This window comes from Hyperolius riggenbachi, chromosome 10 (genome assembly GCF_040937935.1).
Source record: "Hyperolius riggenbachi isolate aHypRig1 chromosome 10, aHypRig1.pri, whole genome shotgun sequence".
In the NCBI taxonomy this organism is placed as follows: domain Eukaryota; kingdom Metazoa; phylum Chordata; class Amphibia; order Anura; family Hyperoliidae; genus Hyperolius; species Hyperolius riggenbachi.
The window spans coordinates 5078757-5105465 of NC_090655.1; the positions used below are offsets into that span (position 1 = coordinate 5078757).

General features: G+C 43.6%; 1 protein-coding gene across 5 annotated transcripts in view; it reads left to right on the forward strand.

The window, feature by feature from the left end:
- Positions 1-26709, forward strand: part of ZMAT4 (zinc finger matrin-type 4) — a 761540-nt gene that overhangs the window by 204784 nt on the left and 530047 nt on the right. The window contains exon 1 of one of the 5 annotated variants that reach the window (XM_068255193.1): positions 24078-24118. The exons of the other annotated variants lie outside the window; for them this stretch is intronic. The gene's annotated coding sequence lies outside the window, so the exon portion shown is untranslated. Of the gene's footprint in view, positions 1-24077; positions 24119-26709 lie in introns of those variants that run through there. 5 annotated transcript variants of the gene reach the window in all.

The window sequence follows — 26709 nt, forward strand, 5'->3', positions numbered from 1 at the left end:
TCCCTCACTTGATACAATTAAGTAAACACAAGATAACATTATCTACACTTCGGATGCATCTACATTTCTCTGCACTGAACTTTCAAGCCCTGTGTGTAACTCTTTGAATGCTGTTCCAGTAAAAATAATATGCTGGTTGTATATAATATGCTGTAAATAATTTTTTAGAGCAAAGAAGAAATGCTGGGTTATATTCCGCTTTAACTGATCTGAGACACGCTTTGCGCTTTGGGTCCAACAGGAGAAAAGCCCTGTACAAATGTGTTGTTGTGTGCATCCTGGTGGGCAGCACTATGTTCCTTGGTGTAGGAATGCAGGCATTATCTAGTAAAAAGATTTGGATCCAAAAATGCCCTCAATTCACAAAGAATTATTGCTTGCGGTAAAGCAGAAAACCGCTATTTTACAGAACACTTGGTGAAATGCCAATGTACTAAGACTGTTATCGCATGGTACCAATTTGAAGGATCGACGCCTTCAAATCGTGGAGCTGGAGAAGACTTCTGCGAGTCTCTTGGACTGTAACAAGATCTAATCGGTCAATCCAAATAAATTGGCCCTGACTGTTCTTTGGTACCGTAGGAGCAATGCTGAAGCTGAAATACTTTGGGCTCATAATGAGAAGGCGGGACTCGCTGGAGAAGACGCGGATGATGGGGAAGATTGAGGGGAAAAACGAGGAGGTAATGGCAGAGAATGAGATGGCTAGTAAGCATCTTGGAGGCAACAAACATGAGCTTGGACAAGCTTCGAGAGGCAGTGGAGTAGAGGATAGAGGGGCCTGGAATGCTGTGGTCTATGGGATCGCAAAGAGTTGCACTCGACTGATTAGCGATTAAACAGCAAGAAGATATTAAAGGGGCACTAAAGAGAAAAACTGTAAAATTTTAAATGTGCAAACATACAAATAAGAAGTACATCTTTTACAGAGGAAAATGAGCCATAAATTACTCTTCTGCTATGTCACTGTCACTTACAGTAGGCAATAGAAATCTGACAGAAGCGACAGGTTTTGGACAAGTCCATCTCTTCATAGGGGATTCTCAGAGATTTATTTATTTTCAAAAGCACTTAGTGAATGGCAGTTGCTCTGTCCAACTGCTAAAAAACTGCAATGAGCAGGGAAGCTGTCCAGCATCATTGTCTAAATCATTTTTAGGGACTATCTTTATAAAGAATAAAAGCCTTGCTGAGTATCCCCTATGAAGAGATGGACTAGTCCAAAACCTGTCGCTTCTGTCAGATTTCTACTGCCTACTATAAGTGACAGCAACATAGGAGAAAAGTAATTTGTGGCTCATTTTACTCTGGAAAAAACGGACTTCTTATTTGTTTAGGTTTGCACATATTTTAAATTTTGCAATTTTTCGCCATAGTGCCCCTTTAATATTCTCTTATTACAAAACTAAAAATAACTTTCATTAGTCTACATTGTCAGTGGTATATTATTTAATGTGTATCTAACTGCTGATGATGTGCTGCTGACCTTTTCCTCTGCTTCCTCGCCGGACAGTTGACTGGCCCCACAGATGAGCTTTTTTGGTACGGAATCTAGCAACCTCTATGAATCCATCAGTATGTTAAAATGATGCTAGCTTTGTGGCCGCGTCAGCAGATAGAGCCGAACAGATTTAAATCTAACCGGGCATATAGCCTTCAGGGCATTACTCTCAGTTGGGAGCTTTGTGAAGGATTTAATGAAGACTTTATCAACTCCTATTAGTACAGTATTTCTGAAGAAGTCACAGTAATGGTCCACAACTGACCTGAGGTTTGCGGACAGCTTAGAGCACCATTTTATATTTTTTACTTTTAATGAGGACCCTTAATTGCGTTAATAGTTCCATGAGGCATGGTCCTATAAAAAAGCCTATTACTGCTGACGAAAATGCCTCTGACAGGTTGGCTGACTCTTATTACCAGTCTTCTGGAAGAAATGTGGAGGGAACTTGACATGACCAGCTGACCGACTTCTCTCTAGTCCGGAGCTCCACAAGGCAGCGAGGAATACTGCCTCCTCCACCCATGAGCTGCCCAAGGACTTTACAACCGTCTCTAAATGAAATGAATAATCTGAATTGAATTAGACCCCTTATCTGCGCCTGCCAGAGATAATCTCCGCACTTCCGAACACACGGAAATAGAAACCTGAGGACTGGAAAAATCAAGCCTTGATACTCATGGTAAATTTCACTCATTAGTATTCAATCACAGAAAATTACTTAGCAATTAGTTGCCTAATATCCAGGAACATGATGATTGTTCTCCTAGTAATCAGATTCGGGGCTTGTATAATTACCAGTCAACAGAACAACACAGCGGTGACCCGAAAAAGTGCTTTCCTATTTTCCCTCCGCCATGGAGGCGTTTTTCATCTGAAGTTGACTTTACGGTAAAAAGGGGGCTGCACTCCTCAGCATGGCGCCCGAGCTTTAGTGAATTAGCTGCGGGGATGGTCTATGATAAAACGGGGTGTATTTTTCAGCTCTCGTTTTTTCTGCGGTGATCGCTCCTACCTCGAGCAGTAATTGCTCAATTGGCCATTAACAAATGCTCATTTCTAAAGGATTTAGTTTCTCTGAAGGAAAAGATTGTTCGCGTTCGGTTTTGGAGTAGAGTACAAAGCCCAAGTTTCAGGACTTTCTCTGGATGCATGCATTAGTATTTTAAGTATAACTTACAATAATATAAAAATAAGTTTTAGTTCTTACAATCAAAATGTTGACCTGTTATGACGGTTGATTGTTGCTAGTCTCCTTGCTTTAGTCTTTCCAGTTGTTTTCAAATCTCTCTGAGATTTTTCATGGAAGATGAGTCGTTCATTTATCAAAACGGTTGTCCCATATCCTAGTCGATGTAGACCTTACCTGTCTAGCCCTGTTATCTGTTTCTGCCTGGTGGCCTTATGAAAGTCGTTTAGTGGACCCCCCCCAATCAGCATGATGAACCTAAAATGCACACAGTGGGCCATTATTTTAAAACATGGGACCGGGTTAAAACGTAAAGCTTTACAGTTGGCCCACAAGCACAACTTGTTTGTATGAATTGTTCCAATTGCAGCACAGACATGCTTCACCTTTTGCATCCTCCTCCTCATTTGTTTAGTCAACTATCACTCTTTGTGACAACATGCATTTTTGCACACCAGATGTTTTTCAAATCACTGCTTCTTTCAGCTGTTGCATAGGCATGTTCATAGCTTCCCATATACTGTCTATCCATCTTGGCCTCTGTTGTCCTCTTCTACTTTTTGCACTTAATTCTTCCAAGCATTTAGTATTTCTTCGTAGAATCTGATCTTCTCATTGTGACCAAAATGTTTGCGTTTTAATAGAGGTATCAACCCCTCAAGTGAACACTCGGGCCTTATTCCTGTAAGTATTGACTGGTTAGATCTTCTAGCAGTCTACGGAACTCTCAGTAGCTTTCTTCACACCCACAATACAAAAGCATCAATCCCTCTACACATGACCTGGATTTATAGTTCAACATTCACAGCCATATGTTACTACTGGGCAGACCATAGCTTTAACTATCCTGATCTTTCTTGGAAAAGGGACATGTCTATCCTGTAGAATCTTGTCCAAATTTGCCATAGCTTTCCTCCCAAGTAACAAGCGTCTCTCAATCTCCTGACTGAAGTCACCATCTGTAGGGATCTTTTACCCCAGGAAGATGAAATCTCTTACAACTTCTAGCTTTTCCCAATCTATTTGTAGATGGTTCATTGAAGCAGATGCTATGGCCTTAGTTGTCTTGATGTTAAAGGGACACTTACGTCATCGCAAAAAAATGAGTTTTACTCACCTGGGGCTTCCAATAGCCCCCTGCAGCTGTACGGTGCCTTCGCAGTCTCGCTCCGATCCTCCTGGCCCCGCCGGCAGCCACTTCCTGTTTCGGTGACGGGAGCTGACAGGCTGGGGACGCGAGTGATTCTTCGCGTTCCTGGCCACAATAGCGCCCTCTATGCTGCTATTGCATGTATCATATACTATATAGCAGCATAGAGGGCGCTATTGCGGCCGGGAACGCGAAGAATCGCTCACGTTCCCGGCCTGTCGGCTCCTGACGCCGAAACCGGAAGTGGCTGCCGGCGGGGCCAGGAGGATCGGAGGGAGACGGCGAAGGCACCGGACAGCTGCAGGGGGCTATTGGAAGCCCCAGGTGAGTAAAACTATTTTTTTTTAAATGACTTAAGTGTCCCTTTAACCAGCCTGGCGTTCTATTATCGCCAGGCTGGCGACCGGACGGGTTTTTTTTTATAAAAAAAAACCTATTGCATGCAGCCAACTGAAAGTTGGCTGCATGAAAGCCCACTAGAGGGCGCTCCTGATGCGTACTTCTGATCACCTCCGGTGATCAGAAGTAACAAGAAAGACTGCGATGAGCGGCCCTTCTTATTTTGTTTTCCTTGTCGCCATGGCGACGAGCGGAGTGACGTCATGAACGTCAGCCGCCTCCGATCCAGCCCTTAGAGCTGGCCGGAACTGTTTGGTCCGGCTGCGCTGGGCTCGGATGGCTGGGGGGACCCTCTTTCGCCGCTGCATGCGGCGCATCGCCTCACTGCGGCGGCGATCAGGTAGCACACGCGACTGGCAAAGTGCCGGCTGCGTGTGCACCTTTTTATTTGATGAAAATAATCGGCCCAGCAGGGCCTGAGCGGCAGCCTCCGGCGGTAATGGACGAGCTGAGCTCCTGCATACCGCCCGGCTGGTTAAAGGAATACTATCGATACCCAAGTGTTCTAAAATGACAATGTACAAATGATGTCTAAGTAGCTGTGTAAACATTTTCCTACTTTTCATGTTAAATATCAGAGGCAAAAGCTGTAATTTATTGAGGGTAGGATTTAGCTATATTGGGACAAATCAATTGCAGAAGGGGTGTCTGCTTCAATGCACAGCCAGAGTTGCATATCAGACTACAGAAAGCAAATGTCAAACATATCAAACTCTGAAAGCAAAAACAGTATGAAAAGCTGTGACAATTAGTTACATTTCCTCTGCTCTCTTCAGACACGTCAGTCAGAAACACAGGACACAGGAGCTGCAGCTGTTGGGAGCTCTCTCTCTGTCACACACAGAGCTACACAGAGTTAACTGATCAAGTGTATGGGGGATTTCCCCTCTCCTCATGGCTCAGTCAGCCGTCAGTTTTGGCGTCAGTAAACTTTGAATGTATTTTGCTAACCATAAACAAAGAAGTTGCTAATAAAATGTATACACCAGTACTTAGCAGCAATTCCCAAACAATTCCTGTGTCAATTGAAAAAAAATATGTGAATCGATAGTATTCCTTTAAGCATTTGACTAGCTTTGGCACTTACTTGTTTTGACATTCATGACTAGACTCTTCAAGTTTTCCTCAGTTTCAGCCGGCAGAGTTGTATCATCTCCATATCTCAGATTGTTAATATTCCTGCCTGCTATTTAAAGAGAATCTGTATTGTTAAAATCGCACAAAAGTAAACATACCAGTGCATTAGGGGACATCTCCTATTACCCTCTGTCACAATTTCGCCGCTCCCCGCCGCATTAAAAGTAGTCAAAAACAGTTTTAAAAAGTTTTTTATAAACAAACAAAATGGCCACCAAAACAGGAAGTAGGTTGATGTACAGTATGTCCACACATAGAAAACACATCCATACACAAGCAGGCTGTATACAGCCTTCCTTTTGAATCTCAAGAGATCATTTGTGTGTTTCTTTCCCCCTCGAGTTCTCATGCACTGAAGTTTCAGGCTGCTCGTTTCTTCCTGCAAACAGCTTTGCCCTTGTTTGTAATTCCTCAGTATGTGAAAGCCCAGCCAGCTCAGAGGACGATTTATCCAGCTTGTAAAAGATAAGAGAGAAGAGAGAAGCTGCTCTAATCTAAATAATACACAGGCAGTGTGCATAGAGGGGCCTGGAAGGGGGAGTTCATAGCAGAACCACAACACTGAAGAACTTGGCAGCCTTCCAGACACAGGCCGACAAGTCTGACAGGGAAAGATACATTGATTTATTACAGAGACTGTGATAGCAGAAAGTGTTGCAGTAAGGCAGAACACATTAGAATAGCTTTTGGAACTTGTAGGATGATAAAAAACAGGATGCAATTTTTGTTACGGAGTCTCTTTAAGTTCCTGCATGTGACTCATCCAAACTAGCTTTCCGCATTACATATTCGGCATATAAGTTAAATAAGGGGACAATATGCAACCTTGTTGCACTCCTCTGCCAATTCTAAACCAGTGAATCATTCCACCTTTTGCATGCAAAATGGCTAATATGATGAAAGCTTGAAAAAAATGCGTGGGCCAATGCTAGCATTTTTAATTCAGCTTGGAATTCAACATGGAAGATACGTTTTCCATGCTGATTACAGGAGACACCAGCTGGCCAAAGGGCTTCTCTGTTTGCTTTTAGAAAATCTTTGTGGATACATCTGTTTGTACTGAAGTTTTTTGGAGACTATCAGTTTGCTTGTACAGAAGTTCTGTGGATACATCTGGTGCTTGTATGAAAGGCCTGTGGATACACCTACTTGCTTGTATGAAAGGTCTTTGGATATACCGGCTTGCTTGTACGGAAGTTCTGTGGATACACCTGCTTGCTTGTGCAGAAGTTCTGTGGATATACCTGCTTGCTTGTACGGAAGTCCTGTGGATTTACCTGCTTGCTTGTGCAGAAGTTCTGTGGATATACCTGCTTGCTTGTGCAGAAGTTCTGTGGATATACCTGCTTGCTTGTGCAGAAGTTCTGTGGATATACATGCTTGCTTGTATGGAAGTTCTATGAATACATATTTTTTTTACTTGTGAGGAAGTTCTGTGGATACACCCACCTGCTTATATGGAACCTCTGTGGATACATTTGTGTGCTTGTTTGGAACTTATGTGAATACACCTATCTGCTTGTACAGAGCTTCTTTGGATACACCTACCCGCGTGTATGGAAGTTCTGTGGATACATCTCTTTGTTTGTACAGAAGTTCTGTAGATACACCTGTTGGCTTGTATGTAAGGTATGTGGATGCATGTGTTTGCTTGTACGGAAATTCTGTGGATACACCTGTTTGCTTGTAAAGATGTTCTGTGGATACACCCGTTTGCTTGTATGGAAGTTATATGGATATACCTATTTGCTTGTATGAAAGTCGTTTGAATACACCTGTTTGCTTGTATGGAAGTTTTGTGCATACACCTACCAGGTTGTGGATACACCGGTTTGCTTGTATGGAAGATTTGTGGTTACATCAATTTGCTTGTTGTAATAGATCGCGGAAAAGCCGCCGTGTGTACTGACAGCAAGGCGGCTGATTCCGCGTCCAACGCGGCGGTTTGCACGCGGCAGCGTGCGTCTGGTGTGGCTGGGTCTGTTGGCTCACACAGGTTGAGGAATACGCGCGTGCGCGCTGAGAGGCAGAACCTTTATGACAATCGAGGAGGGATCAGTTAACCAGGTTGGTCAGCTGACCTCAGAGCAAGTGGCTATTGGTTGATCGGTGATGGGTGGCGCCAGAGAGGGCCGCTCTATATATAGTTACTGCTGCTCAGTCTCAAGTTGTCTGCCGTTGCGAACACTTACGTGAAAGCACTCAGAGCATAGTCAGATCCCACAGTGTGTTAGAACCAGGAGGACCTGGGAATTCACACTGAGCCAGATTACTTCTGTGTTATCATTGTGTTATACTTCAGACTAGTTCCAGGGTGTCAAGACCACGGACCTCACACCCAAGACTAGGCATTGTTTGATATCTGTTATTACCTATTGCATTTCTGACTATCCCTCTGCTTTCTGATTCGGTACCTACGCATATCTGATTACCTGTTGCCAACCCTGCCTGCCCTTGGTTACCGAATCAGCCTTCTGTCTCTGTACCTTGTCTGCCCGTGTGTTGCCGACCTGGCTTGCCCGACCTCGAGAGCTATCTCTCTCCATTGAGAGATAGTCTCCAGACCTGCTGGTGACACCCACCTTCCAGGTGTCACTCAGCCACAGGTCCTTCCTGCTATCCAGCCTGGGGCTCCACCCCTTTGGATGTCTCAGGCTGCTGGAAGGTTTTTGCACTTCCCAGAGGGAGGTATTTCCCATACTGCCAAGGACCACCTGCTCCTCGGGTGGTCCCACTCAGTCATTACTGTTGCACCAAACACTCACACTATATAGGTGTCCAGAGGTTAGTTATACTTGGATTATTGGTGATTCTGCAGATCACCAATAATCAGATTCTCTCTGTGTGCTGACACCGATCGTTACACTTGTACAGAAGTTCTGTACATACACCTGTTTGCTTGTACGGATGCTCTGTGGATACACCTGTTTTTGCTTGTATGGAAATTCTTTGGATACACCTGTTTTCTTGTACGGATGTTCTGTGGATACACCTGTTTTTGCTTGTATGGAAGTTCTGTGGATACACCTGTTTTTGCTTGTATGGAAGTTCTGTGGATACACCTGTTTGCTTGTATGGAAGTTCTGTGGATACACCTGTTTTTGCTTGTATGGATGTTCTGTGAATACACCTGTTTGCTTGTATGGAAGTTCTGTGGATACACCTGTTTTTGCTTGTATGGAAGTTCTGTGGATACACCTGTTTTTGCTTGTATGGATGTTCTGTGAATACACCTGTTTGCTTGTATGGAAGTTCTGTGGATACACCTGTTTTTGCTTGTATGGATGTTCTGTGAATACACCTGTTTGCTTGTATGGATGTTCTGTGGATACACCTGTTTTTGCTTGTATGGAAGTTCTGTGGATATACCTGTTTTTGCTTGTATGGAAGTTCTGTGGATACACCTGTTTTTGCTTGTATGGATGTTCTGTGAATACACCTGTTTGCTTGTATGGAAGTTCTGTGGATACACCTGATTTTGCTTGTATGGATGTTCTGTGGATACACCTGTTTTTGCTTGTATGGATGTTCTGTGGATACACCTGTTTTTGCTTGTATGGAAGTTTTGTGGATACACCTGTTTTTGCTTGTATGGATGTTCTGTGGATACACCTGTTTGCTTGTATGGAAGTTCTGGGGATACACCTGTTTGCTTGTATGGATATTCTTTGGATACACCTGGTTGCTTGTATGGAAGTGCTCTGGATACATTGCTCTCTCACGTGATCAAGACCCACAATACCATTTGGATGACACTGCCCAATTCCCAATGATAAAGTTTGACACACACATCTAGGCTTTGTAAGTTCGGAAGGTTTTTTTTTTTATTATTATTTATGTCATGTTCTTCTGAACATAGATCTATATATTCCTGGTTAACATCTGTCAAACCATTGACAATGTTATGAAACCAATCTCACTTCTTTCACCTAAAAGAACACAAGTCTGGTCTGTCCTCTATGCTAAAAAAAAAAAAAAGCATTTGACAAGACCAGCTGATCATTTTCCTGCAGCTTCCCTGGAACTAACTGACATAAAAAACAATTTTCTCCTTAAAATGATGTCTATTATAGGCTACTAGCCTTCGGTCTCCTCTCTCGGTGCTCTCTATCCTGTGCTGCCCCCCCCCCCCCCCGTTTCAATCCTCCACCGAAAGGGTATTTGGAAGTCTCCGGGAGCCGTGTCCTCCTGAAGACGTGCGGCTCCATACTGCACAGGTGTGAGCGTGCAAGAGAGCGTGCTTGTGCAGGTGCAGTGCAGGGCCACCCTTCTTCAGGAGCACTCGGGCTCCCTGAAGCCTCCTAAATTAGTCACATACTGCTACCGGGCGAGCCAGCACTGGAACGAGGGGACCAGGAGAGGAGCCGGAAGGCTCTATAGGACCAGAGCCTTCCCTCTCCTTGGGTAAGTATCTGTCTCATTTTTTTTAAATGCGGTTCCCATTCACTTTAACGTAAAAATAAAGAAATATAACATTTGCTAAGATTTGTGCATACACCTACCAGGTTGTAAGGAAGTTCTGTGAATACACCTGTTTGCTTGTACAGAAGTTTTGTGGTTACATCAATTTGCTTGTACAGAAGTTCTGGAGATACACCTGTTTACTTGTATGGAAGTTCTGTGGATACACCTGTTTTTGCTTGTATGGAAGTTCTGGAGATACACCTGTTTGCTTGTACGGATGTTCTGTGGATACACCTGTTTTTGCTTGTATGGAAGTTCTGGAGATACACCTGTTTTTGCTTGTATGGAAGTTCTGTGGATACACCTGTTTTTGCTTGTATGAAAGTTCTGTGGATACACCTGTTTTTGCTTGTATGGAAGTTCTGGGGATACACCTGTTTTTGCTTGTATGGAAGTTCTGGGGATATACCGGTTTTTGCTTGTATGGAAGTGCTGGGGATACACCTGTTTGCTTGTATGGAAGTTCTGGGGATACACCTGTTTGCTTGTATGGAAGTTCTGTGGATACACCTGTTTTTGCTTGTATGGAAGTTCTGGGGATACACCTGTTTGCTTGTATGGAAGTTCTGGGGATACACCTGTTTTTGCTTGTATGGAAGTTCTGGGGATACACCTGTTTGCTTGTTTAGAAGTTCTGCGGATACACCTGTTTTTGCTTGTACGGATGTTCTGTGGATACACCTGTTTGCTTGTATGGAAGTTCTGGGGATACACCTGTTTTTGCTTGTATGGATGTTCTGTGGATACACCTGTTTTTGCTTGTACGGATGTTCTGTGGATACACCTGTTTGCTTGTACGGATGTTCTGTGGATACACCTGTTTGCTTGTATGGAAGTTCTGGGGATACACCTGTTTTTGCTTGTACGGATGTTATGTGGATACACCTGTTTTTGCTTGTATGGAAGTTCTGGGGATACACCTGTTTGCTTGTACGGATGTTCTGTGGATACACCTGTTTTTGCTTGTATGGAAGTTCTGGAGATACACCTGTTTTTGCTTGTATGGAAGTTCTGGGGATATACCGGTTTTTGCTTGTATGGAAGTTCTGGGGATACACCTGTTTTTGCTTGTACGGATGTTCTGTAGATACACCTGTTTGCTTGTATGGATGTTCTGTGGATACACCTGTTTTTGCTTGTACGGATGTTCTGTGGATACACCTGTTTACTTGTATGGAAGTTCTGGGGATGCACCTGTTTGCTTGTATGGAAGTTCTGTGGATACACCTGTTTACTTGTATGGAAGTTCTGGGGATACACCTGTTTGCTTGTATGGATGTTCTGTGAATACACCTGTTTGCTTGTATGGAAGTTCTGTGGATACACCTGTTTTTGCTTGTACGGATGTTCTGTGGATACACCTGTTTACTTGTATGGAAGTTCTGGGGATACACCTGTTTGCTTGTATGGAAGTTCTGGGGATACACCTGTTTTTGCTTGTATGGATGTTCTGTGGATACACCTGTTTTTGCTTGTATGGAGGTTCTGGGGATACACCTGTTTGCTTGTACGGATGTTCTGTGGATACACCTGTTTTTGCTTGTATGGAAGTTCTGGAGATACACCTGTTTTTGCTTGTATGGAAGTTCTGGGGATACACCTGTTTTTGCTTGTATGGATGTTCTGTGGATACACCTGTTTTTGCTTGTACGGATGTTCTGTGGATACACCTGTTTACTTGTATGGAAGTTCTGGGGATACACCTGTTTGCTTGTATGGAAGTTCTGGGGATACACCTGTTTGCTTGTATGGAAGTGCTCTGGATACATTGCTCTCTCACGTGATCAAGACCCACAATACCATTTGGATGACACTGCCCAATTCCCAATGATAAAGTTTGACACACACATCTAGGCTTTGTAAGTTCTCAAGGTTTTTTTTTTATTATTTATGTCCTGTTCTTCTGAACATAGATCTATATATTCCTGGTTAACATCTGTCAAACCATTGACAATGTTATGAAACCAATCTCACTTCTTTCACCTAAAAGAACACAAGTCTGGTCTGTCCTCTATGCTAACAAAAAAAAAAAGCATTTGACAAGACCAGCTGATCATTTTCCTGCAGCTTCCCTGGAACAAACTGACATAAAAAATAATTTTCTCCTTAAAATGATGTCTATTATAGGCTATCACCAGCTAACAGCTCAGGATACTACCTGTGGACCTGTGCTGAACAGGGCAGTTTCTAGGCTAAATTTCACCCAGTTCGAGAGTCAAAAAATTGCCCCCCCCCCCCCAATCAAAGCTGCTAAGTGAAATCATGTCAAAAGGCTTCTTGAAACCAACTCACCATTTTTATTTTATTTTTAATTTTTTTACTCTGCGTCTGACCACCTGCCCAGGGAAAAAAAGAGTGACCCCCTCCGCCCCCTAGCCAGGGAGTCACAGTATGGTGGTCTGACCACCTGTCCAGGGAAAAAAAGTGTGACCCTCTCCCCCCCTAGCCAGGGAGTCACAGTCAGACCATGGTGGTTTGACCGTCAGACCACCATGGTCTGACTTTGACTCCCTGGCTGTGGGTGGTAGGGGGGGTGCTCTTTTTGCCCTGGGCTGGTGGTCAGAGCCCACCATGGTCTGACTGTGACTCCCTGGCTGGGGAAGGGGGGTACTCTTTTTGCCCTGGGCTGGTTGGTGGTCAGACTCTGACCACCAGCCCAGGGCAAAAAGAGTGCCCCCCTACCCCCAGCCAGGGAGTCACACTGTTAGACCATCACCATGGTGGGTTCTGACCACCAGCCCAGGGCAAAAAGAGCGCCCCCCTCCCCCAGCAGCCACATCAGAAAGAGAGAGGCAGTGCTGTACATAGACTGCCTGCCTTACTGCCTACTTACCATGAGGTCCATCTCATGGCAGGTGGAACTGGAAGAAGGCGCCGGGCCAGGAACGGTGGGGGTCCGGGCAGGGGACCATGGAGGTGCTAGCGGGCAGCGGCAGCAAGGGCCAAGGCACCCACTAGCAGCAGTGGCAGCGAGGAGCCCGAGTCCAACTGGCCAAAAAGACTCCACCTTCTGGGGCTGGGCTCCGCCGCACACTGCTGCTGCACACAGGGGTGAGCCTGGGGTGCCTGGCACCTGGCAGCAAGATTTTCTCTGGTGTCTATGGGAGTGGTTAAATTAACCGCGCCCAACCACATAACCACACCCATGTCCTGCCTAATCACACCCACACCTTCCACCTCTTTACGCATGCATGTGGTACCCCATTCCTACCCCTCTTCCATGGGCTTGCTCCTGGCTGGCTTTGACTGCCTGGCAGTCTGCTAGTCTCTGGACTGACTCAGGTTGAGAGGCTCTGCGAGTGCGACGCAGTCACACACTGCGTATTTATGGCTGCCTGCGGCCACCGTACTCTCGCTCGCTGTCGTCGGCTCCTCCTTCCGCCAAGCCCAAGCGTGAGGTGGGCTGCCTGTATCTTTCCCGTTGCGCCGCGCAGCCTGCCAGTGTTGCCAACCTTTCACGTTATTTTTTACTGACAAATACCTAAAAATTTACTGACAAAAGATTATTTTTACTGACAAAATTTCCCCACTAAATGCACATAAGAGACAGCGTTTCACCAGTAAATGCACATAATAAGAGACCGCTTTTCACCAGTAAATGCACATAAGAGACCGCTTTTCACCAGTAAATGCACATAAGAGACCGCTTTTCACCAGTAAATGCACATAAGAGACAGCTTTTCACCAGTAAATGCACATAAGAGACTGCTTTTTACCAGTAAATGCACATAATAAGAGACTGCTTTTCACCAGTAAATGCACATAATAAGAGACAGCTTTTCACCAGTAAATGCACATAATGACAAACAGCCAGTTTCCCCAGTACATGTAGCCAGCCTGGACCCCCATTAGGCAGTGAGTGACAGGGAGCCCCTTTAGGCAGTGAGTGACAGGGAGCCCCTTTAGGCAGTGAGTGACAGGGAGCCCCTTTAGGCAGTGAGTGACAGGGAGCCCCTTTAGGCAGTGAGTGACAGGGAGCCCCTTTAGGCAGTGAGTGACAGGGAGCCCCTTTAGGCAGTGAGTGACAGGGAGCCCCTTTAGGAAGTGAGTGAGTGACAGGGAGCCCCTTTAGGAAGTGAGTGAGTGACAGGGAGCCCCTTTAGGAAGTGAGTGAGTGACAGGGAGCCCCTTTAGGAAGTGAGTGAGTGACAGGGAGCCCCTTTAGGAAGTGAGTGAGTGACAGGGAGCCCCTTTAGGAAGTGAGTGAGTGACAGGGAGCCCCTTTAGGAAGTGAGTGAGTGACAGGGAGCCCCTTTAGGAAGTGAGTGACAGGGAGCACCTTTAGGAAGTGAGTGACAGGGAGCCCCTTTAGGAAGTGAGTGACAGGGAGCCCCTTTAGGAAGTGAGTGACAGGGAGTACCTTTAGGAAGTGAGTGACAGGGAGCCCCTTTAGGAAGTGAGTGACAGGGAGCCCCTTTAGGAAGTGAGTGACAGGGAGCCCCTTTAGGAAGTGAGTGACAGGGAGCCCCTTTAGGAAGTGAGTGACAGGGAGTACCTTTAGGAAGTGAGTGACGGAGCCCCTTTAGGAAGTGAGTGACAGGGAGTACCTTTAGGAAGTGAGTGACAGGGAGCCCCTTTAGGAAGTGAGTGACAGGGAGCCCCTTTAGGAAGTGAGTGACAGGGAGTACCTTTAGGAAGTGAGTGACAGGGAGCCCCTTTAGGAAGTGAGTGACAGGGAGCCCCTTTAGGAAGTGAGTGACAGGGAGCCCCTTTAGGAAGTGAGTGACAGGGAGCCCCTTTAGGAAGTGAGTGACAGGGAGTACCTTTAGGAAGTGAGTGACAGGGAGCCCCTTTAGGAAGTGAGTGACAGGGAGTACCTTTAGGAAGTGAGTGACAGGGAGCCCCTTTAGGAAGTGAGTGACAGGGAGCCCCTTTAGGAAGTGAGTGACAGGGAGTACCTTTAGGAAGTGAGTGACAGGGAGCCCGTTTGAGCAGTAAGTGACAGGGAGCCCCCAGCCGCCGCTCCCGCTCCCCCCTTACCTTGCAGACCTCAGGATCAGCGGCGACCCGACCAGTACCGGCGGGCGCCGGACGCAACCGCTCTATATGCGGAAGTGATGTCACTTCCGCATAGTGCGGGCGCTGGGTCCTAGCGCCCGCACGATTGGTCGCCGCCTGATCGAGGTCTGAGTGAGGCGCCAGGAGGGAGGGAGGGGGAGCAGTGGCGGCGGCCACAGGGACGGCCTGGCGCCCCCCAATCTGTCACTCATCGGCGCCCCGTTCAGCAGAACCGGCTGAACGGGGCAAGAAACGGCCCTGGTGCTGAATATCAAACACATTTCTTTCAACAAGTTTTTATTAATGGAAAAATAAAGAAATATAACATTTGCCAAGAAATAAGACACCGTGTACCATCAAGAGGTAATAAAAAACAATAAAAACAGAAAAATAAATACAATATAGCCGTTATGGATAAAGACAATACATACATATAAGAACAGCTGGAATCCATAAATCAGAAATGATGCAATTACGTGAAGGAATAGGTCTGGCAGAACCTGGTCCCGTACCAGACCATGCCATAAACCTCAATCTAAAGAGCTCCAATCTTCCCAGGGAGCCCAAACACTGTCAAACTGGCTATTCTGGTTGTTTAATGTGGAGGTGATCTTCTCCATCCAATAATCTCTTATTTTGTTCATAATAGCAGAAAAAGGAATAGAAGAGGACCTCCATGCTTTTGCTAGGATTGTATTAGTAGCATTAAAAAAATGAACAAACAGCTTATTTTTATGCTTTGATAATAAAGGGATCCTTTTGCCAAATAGGGCCATCCATAGGCTAGGTGGGATATCGGTTTGCAGAACCCTAGAAGCCAGCTGAAAGCATTCCGACCACACTCCTTGAACTATAGTGCAAGACCACCAGCAGTGTTCCTGATCTGCCATGACTCCACAGCCCCTGAAGAAATTTTTGGAAGGCAACAGACCCCTAGCACGCAAAAGTGCTATAGGAGTCCTATACTAATCATACAGAACTTTATATCTCCTTTCTTTCCTTAGGCTATTGATTGAGGATTTAGCCATATCCATAAAGACCGATACCCATTCCTCGGTTGTCCAATTGGTCTTCAATCTGTCCTGCCATTTTGTCATTACTGGAGTCACCTCCTCCAAGTTCTAGAACCATATATTTCCGAATACAAGAGTGAGATTAACCCCGGGGTATGGGAATAGTTATGAAATTCTCTTTGAATAGGAGCAAGTGAAATTTCCAGCCCCTCTCTAAGACAATATTGGGCAACGTGTCTAACCTGAAGCTATCTGAATTAATCAGAGGATTGTAGCCAAAACTTGTCTCTGAGATGAGGTCAGGAAATAACCAATCCTTCTGAGATCAGATCTCTCTCTAATGGGGCCCATACATGGTAAAGAAATTTTCATCCAATCTTAACATTTCTATGTAGTATAAGGGTAAATTAAGTGAATATACTGAAAGGATAATTTAGGCAGTTCCCTTATATTACATAGAAAATGGTAGGATTGGATGAAAAAAATTGAACCATGTATGGCCACCATTAGTGAGAGCCCTAGTAGCACTCCAGTTATTCCAGGAAGAAGCATCACAACTCGGGGAAAATCCCTCTTCATCAGAAGGGACTCTTCTAAAGGCTCATACACATGTCCAACTTAATGCACGACATGACCAACTACACAACAAGTTGTTTACCTGACAGGTACTTACGCACACGCCAACCAACTAAACAACCAATTCGCCTAAATACTATGCATGCAAGCTAAACCACAAACTTTACAACATGTCCTCATTCACAAAAGACTTGTACACATATTCCAACCTGCCTGATAGTTGGTCAAATTGATCCACCTGTTGGATCTGGCAAACAACCTGTTATCAGTTGGTCATCTGGTTGTTTGTCAGCTGTACACACACCCAACTTTTCTTGCAACTGACAACTTTGGAAGATTGTCGGACAGATTGTTGGTACGTGTGTATGAGTCTTAAGGAGTGCAATTTAGACCGGCCCAAATGCTTCCGCTGGGGTCTCCACATAGCCAAATATTCTTCAATAACCGGTAGAGGCATAGGCAACAAAGAATTCCCTGCCCATAACAAAGGAGATATGGGGAAGGGAAATCAATTTGACTTTAAGGTCTACCCATCTAGTCGATCAAACACAGTTTTAAAGAAGTGGAACTGCCACTTATCTCTTCTACTGTATACCTCACATTGGCCATTAGATAAAATAATTCCTTTAAAGGACTGAGAATCAGAGAACTGGAACATAAAATGTCCCCCAATGCAGACGACCTTTTACTTTATATTCATCAGCCTAATAACTGTTTCCCTTCAGTTGTAAAAGAATTCAGTCGTTTCGGGGAGGTTAGCAATTTCAAAGTTAATCTTAGCAAGTCTGAATCGCTTAACTTCCACCTTTCGGCGATTGAGGTCATCAACCTGAAGAATAACGTTTCTTTTAGATGGCAGCCTAAAGCGATAAAGTATTTAGATACCGTACTTTCAGACCTAATGGCTTTCCCATACGATATTCCAGGAACTTCACATGCCTTCTCAGAAACCTCCAGAAGGACTTTAATGTGGTGGAACTCTTTGACAAACTCTTCTTTGGTTGTATTCATCTTCTGAAAAAGGATGCATCGTATCTAATCCAAGCTGTTTTGATGGCATTTGGCAATGCTCGAAGTACATTTAATATATTAAGAGCTCTTCCCAGCAAATCATCTGGAACAAACTAGTGTTTCTCAAAGTCCACAAATAAAATATTAAAGTATAGTTCCACCCCACTAAGCAATCAATATTCACAAAACAGTCTTAGACTAAAGGGTTTTTTTTTTCATAGGAACAGCACAAAGTCTTTATTCTTCAGTATAAAATCTTCTCAATTGCAGTCGTGAATTGTAGACAATTCAATACAAAAGATCCATTATACAGAACCATAGGCAACCTATGGTTCTGTATTAGGCAACCTATGGTTCTGTATTAGGCAACCTATGGTTCTGTATTAGGCAACCTATGGTTCTGTATTAGGCAACCTATGGTTCTGTATTAGGCAATCTATGGTTCTGTATAATGGATCTTTTGTATTGAATTGTCTACATTTCATGACTGCAATTGAGAAGATTTCAAACAAACTAGTGTTTGTTCCAGGTCATGATTTTCATTCAGTAGCGTTATTAGTGATTACATGCAAAATTATTAATTTTCCCAAAATGTTGCATCGTAAATGTAATCCATCTGTAATTTTGCATAGTTTCCTGCCGACTTTAGTGGTTAATAGCACAGCCCCCACACATTCTATCATCACCAAAATTGCTACGTATGTTAAAGTGGATCCGAGGTGAACTTTTACTCATTGCATAATTGTGTTCCTTTCCTATTGTTTATAGAGCATTCCTCAAGCCAAATACTTTTTTGTTTTTGTTTTAATACTCGAATTCCCTATAAACTAAACAAGCCCCGCCCACAGTTTTTAGAGAGCCTTGGTAGTAGCAAGGGCTCATGGGAGCTCAGTCTGGGCGGGAGGAGGAGGTATTACTAGCCAGAGATTTCAGAGGCAGAGGGGAGGAGGGAGGGGGGGGGGGGGGGATTAGGTTTTTTTTTCACAGGCTTGGTGCTGATAGTGCAGATAAGCCTGCCTCTGTGTAATGTTTACAAACAACATGTCTGCCCTCATTGTATCACAGGAAGAAATATTCTTATTCTATTAAAGCTGTTTGCAGCTAGATTTGCTGTGTAAACCATCTAAACTTTAGATAAGATATATAGACAAGTTACTTGTTATAGTTAGTTTTTCATCTCGGATCTGCTTTAAGGGGAATACTGTGGAACAAGTAAAAAAAAAAAAATTTTCTCAAAAAGCCCTTGTAACTTTTGAGAAAATCTATTTCAATAATACAAAGGAAAATGGTTTTTAAACTGTCATTTTTGAAAAACATTTTTCTTTGCAGTTTTTTTTTATTGTACCTACTATTCTCCTCAACCTATGTAGCAATTTTGGTGTCAGTAGCATATATGGGGGCTATTCACTGCTAAAGTCACCAGGAAATGGCGCACAAATTATACAAATTTATTGAATTTACAAATCCTAATTACGTTTAGGCATAATCAGCTGATTTTCAATCATCACTACAACAAACCCCATTTGGAGTAAACGATAGGGATTTTGCTATGGGCAATGTGGAAGGGAGTACTTGACTACTGATTTTCACACTATCATAAAGCTGCAATATTGACACACAGTGTAAGATGGACAAAGCTTTTAAAGGCCTATACACCCCTCCAAACAATCTGCCCAACTATCATCTAAACTTGGTCTGTTGTTGGATAGTTGGGGGTGTGTGTACGGCTGTCAAACAACATCAAGACGACCAACTGATAAAAGGTTGTTTGCCAGATCCAACCGGTGGATCAACCATCACAACTATCTTGGAGGTTTGGCACTTGTATACAAGTCTATTGAATGCGGACATGTTGTGACGTTTGTTGTTTCACTTGCGCGCTTTGATGTGGATATTGCTAGGCCAGAACTTAGAGCTGGACCCGATCAGGGCTGTGGAGTCGGAGTCAGAGCAATTTTGGACACCTGGAGTCGGTGGTTTCATAAACTGAGGAGTCGGAGATCGAGATCGGATGATTTTTGTACCAAATCCTTAGTTCTGGTAAGTATTAGACTAAGGAGTCCAGGAGTCGGAACCATTTTGGGTACCTGGAGTCAATGGTGTCAAAAACTGAGGAGTTGGAGTTAGATGATTTTTATACCGACTCCACAGCCCTGGACCCGATGGCAAAGGTGATAAAAGTCCTGCTGGCTCCTGGATTGGACAGAGTAGCACCTGAACTCCAAATGTTTGGAGCCAGCCACAATTTTGTGACGGATTGTTTGAGGAATGACGGTCTCACCTGCTGTCCCACAAGATGTCTGTTGCCTGCTTTCCTCAATAGAAAGCTTTTCACAGTTTGTTTAGTTAGTTGGGCGCTATGGCCGCACAATTGTCTCTCCCGTGCTCCCTGCCCTGTCATTGGTGTGAAAACTTCCCTGTGAAATGCAGTGAAGCCAGTCGTGGTCTTGCCTTTAGAGGAACGTGATGAGATTCTGCTTGCAGAGAGCCTTTTTCCGGCATGAGTGACGGTCTCCATCAGCTGTGAAATCCACATGATTTAATTATCGTGTACATTCACGTGCAGATCTGGGTTTCTGAGGCCACCGGTCGATAACTTTGATTCACGCGTCGCGCTTTGAGAAGCATGCCGAAAACTGATCAGTGGCTGTTGTGTCTCTGGCAGTATCAGGCAGATCAGCAGAAGCCATCCGGAAAATCCGCTCAGTGCGAGGAGAGGGGCAGCTCCAGGCCTCCCGAGATCATTAAAGATTATCTATGGTATCGATCCTCTGTGCTGTGTATCTGCGGGTCACTGACAGTATACAGTGTGAGGAGGGGGAGCGTGTTACTAAACCAGCATCCCTCACCATTATCTGTCTGACCACAAAACTGCCTTTTGTTTCTGCATGTTTTATTTGGCGTATCCTATGAGTTCTGTTCTAGGTGGAGGTTAGTGGTCTGAATCCCCTGATGGCTTTTTGCATCTCTTAAAGGACAACCGAGGTGACATTATGAGATAGACATGTGTATGTATAGTGCCTAGCACACAAATAACTAGGCTGTGTTCATTTTTTTGTTTTAAAAAATTAAACATCAGGTATGCAAATTACAGTTTCTGTCTGGGTCGGACTGGGTCAGACTATACCATTACCCTCACTGTACACACGCATAAGTAATTACAGCCATAAAACACTTTCCTGTCAGTAAATGGCTTCTGAGAGCAGGAAAGTGATAAAAAGGGTCAATAATTCATAGATTTGAGCTCTGGCATACTGCAATGGAGGGGTCATTGAGCAGAGACAATGAAACAGTAAAAACTTAAAAACTAGATTTAAATATAAAATAAAACTGTGGGATATCTAAAAAGGTCAATTTTAGGAGACTGAGGTTAGATACAATTGTTTTCTCATAAGTTTATTTTCACCTCTGATGTCCTTTAAGGTGCCTATTTACAGTACAAATTCTTTATACAATCGCTGCTCAAAGTGTCGGGACTGGACCGCGGCAGGGAGCTTCCGACCTGCGCAGACGCGCAAGCAGCCATGTGAACTGCGCAGGCGTGGAATCTATGACCCAGCGGGGTCAGGGCCTGGTCCGGACACTTTGAACAGAGGTTTTTACTTTTTTTTTTTTTTTTTTTTAAGCTTGGTCACTTTGTATATGTGTTTAAGGATTTAGTTGATCAGTGTGGGTGATTTTTATTTATTTTTTTTATAGATACAATAGCTGGTTTCAATATTGTGTTTGGATTTTTTAAAGGACACCTGAAGTGAAAGGAATATGGAGGCTGCCATATTTATTTACTTTTAAACAACTGCCTGGCAGCCCTGCCTATCTATTTGGCTACAGTAGTGCCTGAACAACACCAGAAACAAGCATGCAGCTAATCTGGTAAAATGTCAAGCGCCTGATCTTCTGCATGCTTGTTCACGGGCTGTGGCTAAAAGTATTAGCCTGAGCAACAGCAGGGCTGTCAGGGAACTGGTATTGCTTAAAAGGAAATAAATATGGCAGGCTCCACATAACTCTGGCTTCAGTTGTCCTTTAAGGTGGGATGAAACCTGATATTAACTGAAAAGAAATGATCCAATAAGAAATGTATTTATTTAGCTTACCTGACCTGTTGTTCTTAGTGTTCACTATCAGATTTAGGAGAAATGTGATACATAAAGCAAATTTTCTTTGCATTTTTTAAAATCAAGTTTCTGAAAAACTAGAACGTCTTTTTTTGAAAACCTTTTTTTTCGACTTGTAGGAGGAAAAAAAGGACACCTAGAGCCCAATATAGTGCAGTATGTAGTACATCTAGGTTATGGAGAGACAAAATGTGTGCTGGTATACTCACAAGTGTTGGTTACTTCAAAGGCAACCACTGTATTGGCGGGTGGGGGGCATTAGGACCTGACCCCACTAAGGTTAAAAGGTCGCTCTCTGTAGCCAGGAGACAAGAGGTAACACCCTTTCATAAAAAGAAGACTCCAGAATGTAGCAAGGATGGAACAGAGGCGCCAATAACAGGAGAAACCTGTTAAAAACCGCTTATAAGAGGCAGTAGTGGTGGAATTGCCTCCCCAGTAAGTAGACACCGAATTGGTTGATTTAATAGTCAACAATGAAATCTATTTATATACTCCACAATGCAACGCGTTTCACAGGCTCAACCCTGCTTCATCAGGCAATAACTGGAGCAATAACTAGTACTGGTCAGTGCAGCTGCCAAGCGCCTTATTGCTCCCGTTATTGCCTGATGAAGGGGGTTTGATTCTGCGAAACGCGTTGCACAGTGGAGCGTATAAATAAATGTCATTGTTGACTATCAAATCTACTAATTCGATGTCTACTTCCTGGGGATGCAAGTCCACCACTACCTCCTCTTTTAAACGATTTTTTATAGTTTTTTTCCTGCTATTGGCACCTCTGTTTCCATCCTTGCTACATTTTTTTCCACTTGTTCCCATTTTTGTGTCGTTCATAAGGCGGTTCATTCAAAGTCAGGCGTTCGTATGTCAGGTACTAGCATGTCGAGATTTTATTTCCCAATTTTTATGAATCCCAGAATTTTACTTGCTTTAGCAAATAAAGAAAGAATATGGAGTTCATCAAATTTAACTTGTAGGCAGGGCTGTGGAGTCAGTCGGGGAAATTTTTGGGCACTTGGAGTCGGAGTCGTTAAAAAATGTCCCGACTCCTAATACATTTAAACTGTAATTTAATGAAAAAGTGTCCTTTATTTCAGACATTAGTAATTTTAAATAACATATATGCAGTAATAGTTCTTAGTTCGCAAAAATGAAACCTGAACCAATCAAAGACGTGTTACTTGTGCTGCAGCAATTAAGCTGTCACCGTATTTTTAAATTCTGACATACATATCTTTTATGTATAATAAATAGTATTTCTACTGTAAAAATAACGCCAGATGAGTACTTATGACACTAATAGGTCAATGAGATGCAAATAATTCTGAGCTGACACAGGTTTATGCAAATTTTGTATGCAAATTTATGTAGCTTGAAAATGGTGGACCAATCAAATTGCACCTTTGCTGGATTTGATTGGTATATTTTCAAGCGGCATACATTGCATCTCATTGCCCTTCCCTAGTCACTAGCGCTACATCACAGCTGAGCTATTGTGCAAACTGACTTATTCATATATCATTTTAATCATCCGACTCCGCCTCTGACTGCTCAGTTTTTTTATATCACCCACCCAGACTCCAACTCCGACTCCAGCTACCTAAAATGGCTCTGACTCTCCAACTCCTTAGTCCTTAGTCTAATACTTACCAGAACTAAGGATTTGGTACAAAAATCATTTGACTCCGACTCCTCAGTTTATGAAACCACCGACTCCGGGTACCCAAAATTACTCTGACTCCAACTCCGCAGCCCTGATTTTAGTATGTATTTTAGGGCAAACCAAGCGCCAGAGCTGCAGCCACTAGGACACACTCTATAGCAGTGTTAGGGACTCTAGCCCAAGGACTCCATATTGAATAGGTGCTGGCTTACTGAAAAGGAAGAGCTAAGGTTTGAACCCTGGTTGCCTGTGTCAGAGGCAGAGCCTTTAACCTGTACACTATACAGCCAGAGTATTCATTTTATATGAGATGTAATTTATTTACATAAGTGCATTTGAGTGTTAACTTGTAACTGTGTTAACACATGTAACCATTGTCAGCTCTGGTACCAATTCTACATGATGTCCAAACTCACTTTGCGCATGAAATCAGTTAATTTAGTATGTTCTAAAATATAGAGCTTGTGGCTGCAAATGAAGTTATGCAGTAGTACTCCTCACAAGGTGTTTACGTTTCTCCTCGTCCTCCTCTTGACTTTCTTTGCCCTCTCCAGGCTCCTCCAGCTATCGGTTCTCCTGATAGAGAGAGCGGGTATATTTCTGGCAACACATAGCTTTATATATCTGAGTGTCTCCCGTCCCCAGTCTTCAGATCACTGGCCTGGGCAGAGTAATTGAATTTCAGAGCCCTGCTGTTAGTGCGAGAACGCGGTCTTATCAGCGCGGCGCAGGTTGTGGTGTAACATGTCGGTTTTTCCATAGATCGCTAACGTGGGCTTTGCTGCTGTCAGGCTAACCGTAAAAACTCAACAGAACAAAAGAGCAGGAAGGAGAAAAAGGCTTCACAGAGCAGCCTAGAAAGCGTTCAGTGTGCCGTCTGAAGGCCAATATATAAAGTGAGCGATCACCGTACAGGCGAGAGAAATATTACCACATGAAAAAGCTATGCTATTTTTTTATTAGCCTACTATATTTGGAATTAATAAAGGCAGCTGGGAGTAGTCGGTGGCTGGCTGGAACATTCTATGCCTACGTTATATTATATATATATATATATATATATATATATATATATATATACACACACACAGTGGAGGAAATAATTATTTGACCCCTCACTGATTTTGTAAGTTTGTCCAATGACAAAGAAATGAAAAGTCTCAGAACAGTATCATTTCAATGGTAGGTTTATTTTAACAGTGGCAGATAGCACATCAAAAGGAAAATCGAAAAAATAACCTTAAATAAAAGATAGCAACTGCTTTACATTTAATTGAGTGAAATAAGTTTTTGAACCCTCTAACAATAAAAGACTTAATACTTAGTGGAAAAACCCTTGTTTGCAAGCACAGAGGTCAAACGTTTCTTGTAATTGATGACCAAGTTTGCACACATTTTATGAGGAATGTTGGTCCACTCCTCTTTGCAGATTATCTCTAAATCCCTAATGTTTCGAGGCTGTCTCTGTGCAACTCTGAGCTTGAGCTCCTTCCATAGGTTTTCTATTGGATTAAGGTCCGGAGACTGACTAGGCCACTCCATGACCTTAATGTGCTTCTTCTTGAGCCACTCCTTTGTTTCCTTTGCTGTATGTTTTGGGTCATTGTCGTGCTGGAACACCCATCCACGACCCATTTTCAGTTTCCTGGCAGAGGGAAGGAGATTGTCGTTCAGGATTTCACGATACATGGCTCCGTCCATTTTCCCGTTAATGCGATTAAGTTGTCCTATGCCCTTAGCAGAAAAACACCCCCAAAGCAAAATGTTTCCACCCCCATGCTTGACGGTGGGGATGGTGTTTTGGGGGTCATAGGCAGCATTTTTCTTCCTCCAAACACAGCGAGTTGAGTTAATGCCAAAGAGCTCTATTTTGGTCTCATCAGACCACAGCACCTTCTCCCAGTCACTCACAGAATCATTCAGGTGTTCATTGGCAAACTTCAGACGGGCCTGCACATGTGCCTTCTTGAGCAGGGGGACCTTGCGAGCCCTGCAGGATTTTAATCCATTGCGGTGTAATGTGTTTCCAATGGTTTTCTTGGTGACTGTGGTCCCTGCTAATTTGAGGTCATTCACTAACTCCTCCTGTGTAGTTCTAGGATGCTTTTTCACCTTTCTCAGAACCATTGACACCCCACGAGGTGAGATCTTGCGTGGAGCCCCAGAGCGAGGTCGATTGATGGTCATTTTGTGCTCCTTCCATTTTCGAACAATCGCACCAACAGTTGTCACCTTCTCTCCCAGCTTCTTGCTAATGGTTTTGTAGCCCATTCCAGCCTTGTGCAGGTCTACAATTTTGTCTCTGACATCCTTGGACAGCTCTTTGGTCTTTCCCATGTTGGAGAGTTTGGGGTCTGCTTGATTGATTGATTCTGTGGAAAGGTGTCTTTTATACAGGTGACTAGTTAAGACAGGTCCTTAAGGAGGGTGACTAATTGAGTAGAAGTGTCTAACCACTCTGTGGGAGCCAGAACTCTTAATGGTTGGTAGGGGTTCAAAAACTTATTTCACTCAATGAAATGCAAATCAGTTGCTATCTTTTATTTAAGGTTATTTTTTCGATTTTCCTATTGATGTGCTATCTGCCACTGTTAAAATAAACCTACCATTGAAATGAAACTGTTCTGAGACTTTTCATTTCTTTGTCATTGGACAAACTTACATATATATATATATATATACACACCCCCTTGAAGTTTTCCACGTTTTGTCACATTACTGCCACAAACATGAATCAATTTGATTGGAATTCCACATGAAAGACCAATACAAAGTGGTGTACAAGTGAGAAGTGGAACGAAAACCATACATGATTCCAAATTTTTTTTACTAGTAAAGAACTGCAAAGTGGGGTGTGCGTAATTATTCAGCCCCCTTTGGTCTGAGTGCAGTCAGTTGCCCATAGGCATTGCCTGATGAGTGCTAATAACTAAATAGAGTGCACCTGTGTGTAATCTAATGTCATTACAAATACAGCTGCTCTGTGACACCCTCAGAGGTTGTCTAAGAGAATATTGGGAGCAACAACACTGTGAAGTCCAAAGAACACACCAGACAGGTCAGGGATAAAATTATTGAGAAATTTAAAGCAAGCTTAGGCTACAAAAAGATTTCCAAAGCCTTGAACATCCCACGGAGCACTGTTCAAGCGATCATTCAGAAATGGAAGAAGTATAACACAACTGTAAACCTACCAAGACAAGGCCGTCCAATAAACTCACAGGCCGAACAAGGAGACCGCTGATCAGAAATGCAGTCAAGAGGCCCATGGTGACTCTGGACGAGCTGCAGAGATCTACAGCTCAGGTGAGGGAATCTGTCCATAGGACAGCTATTAGTCATGCACTGTACAAAGTTGGCCTTTATGGAAGAGTGGCAAGAAGAAAGCCATTGTTAACAGAAAGCATAAGAAGTCCCGTTTGCAGTTTGCCACAAGCCATGTGGGGGACACAGCAACCATGTGGAAGAAGGTGCTCTGGTCAGATGA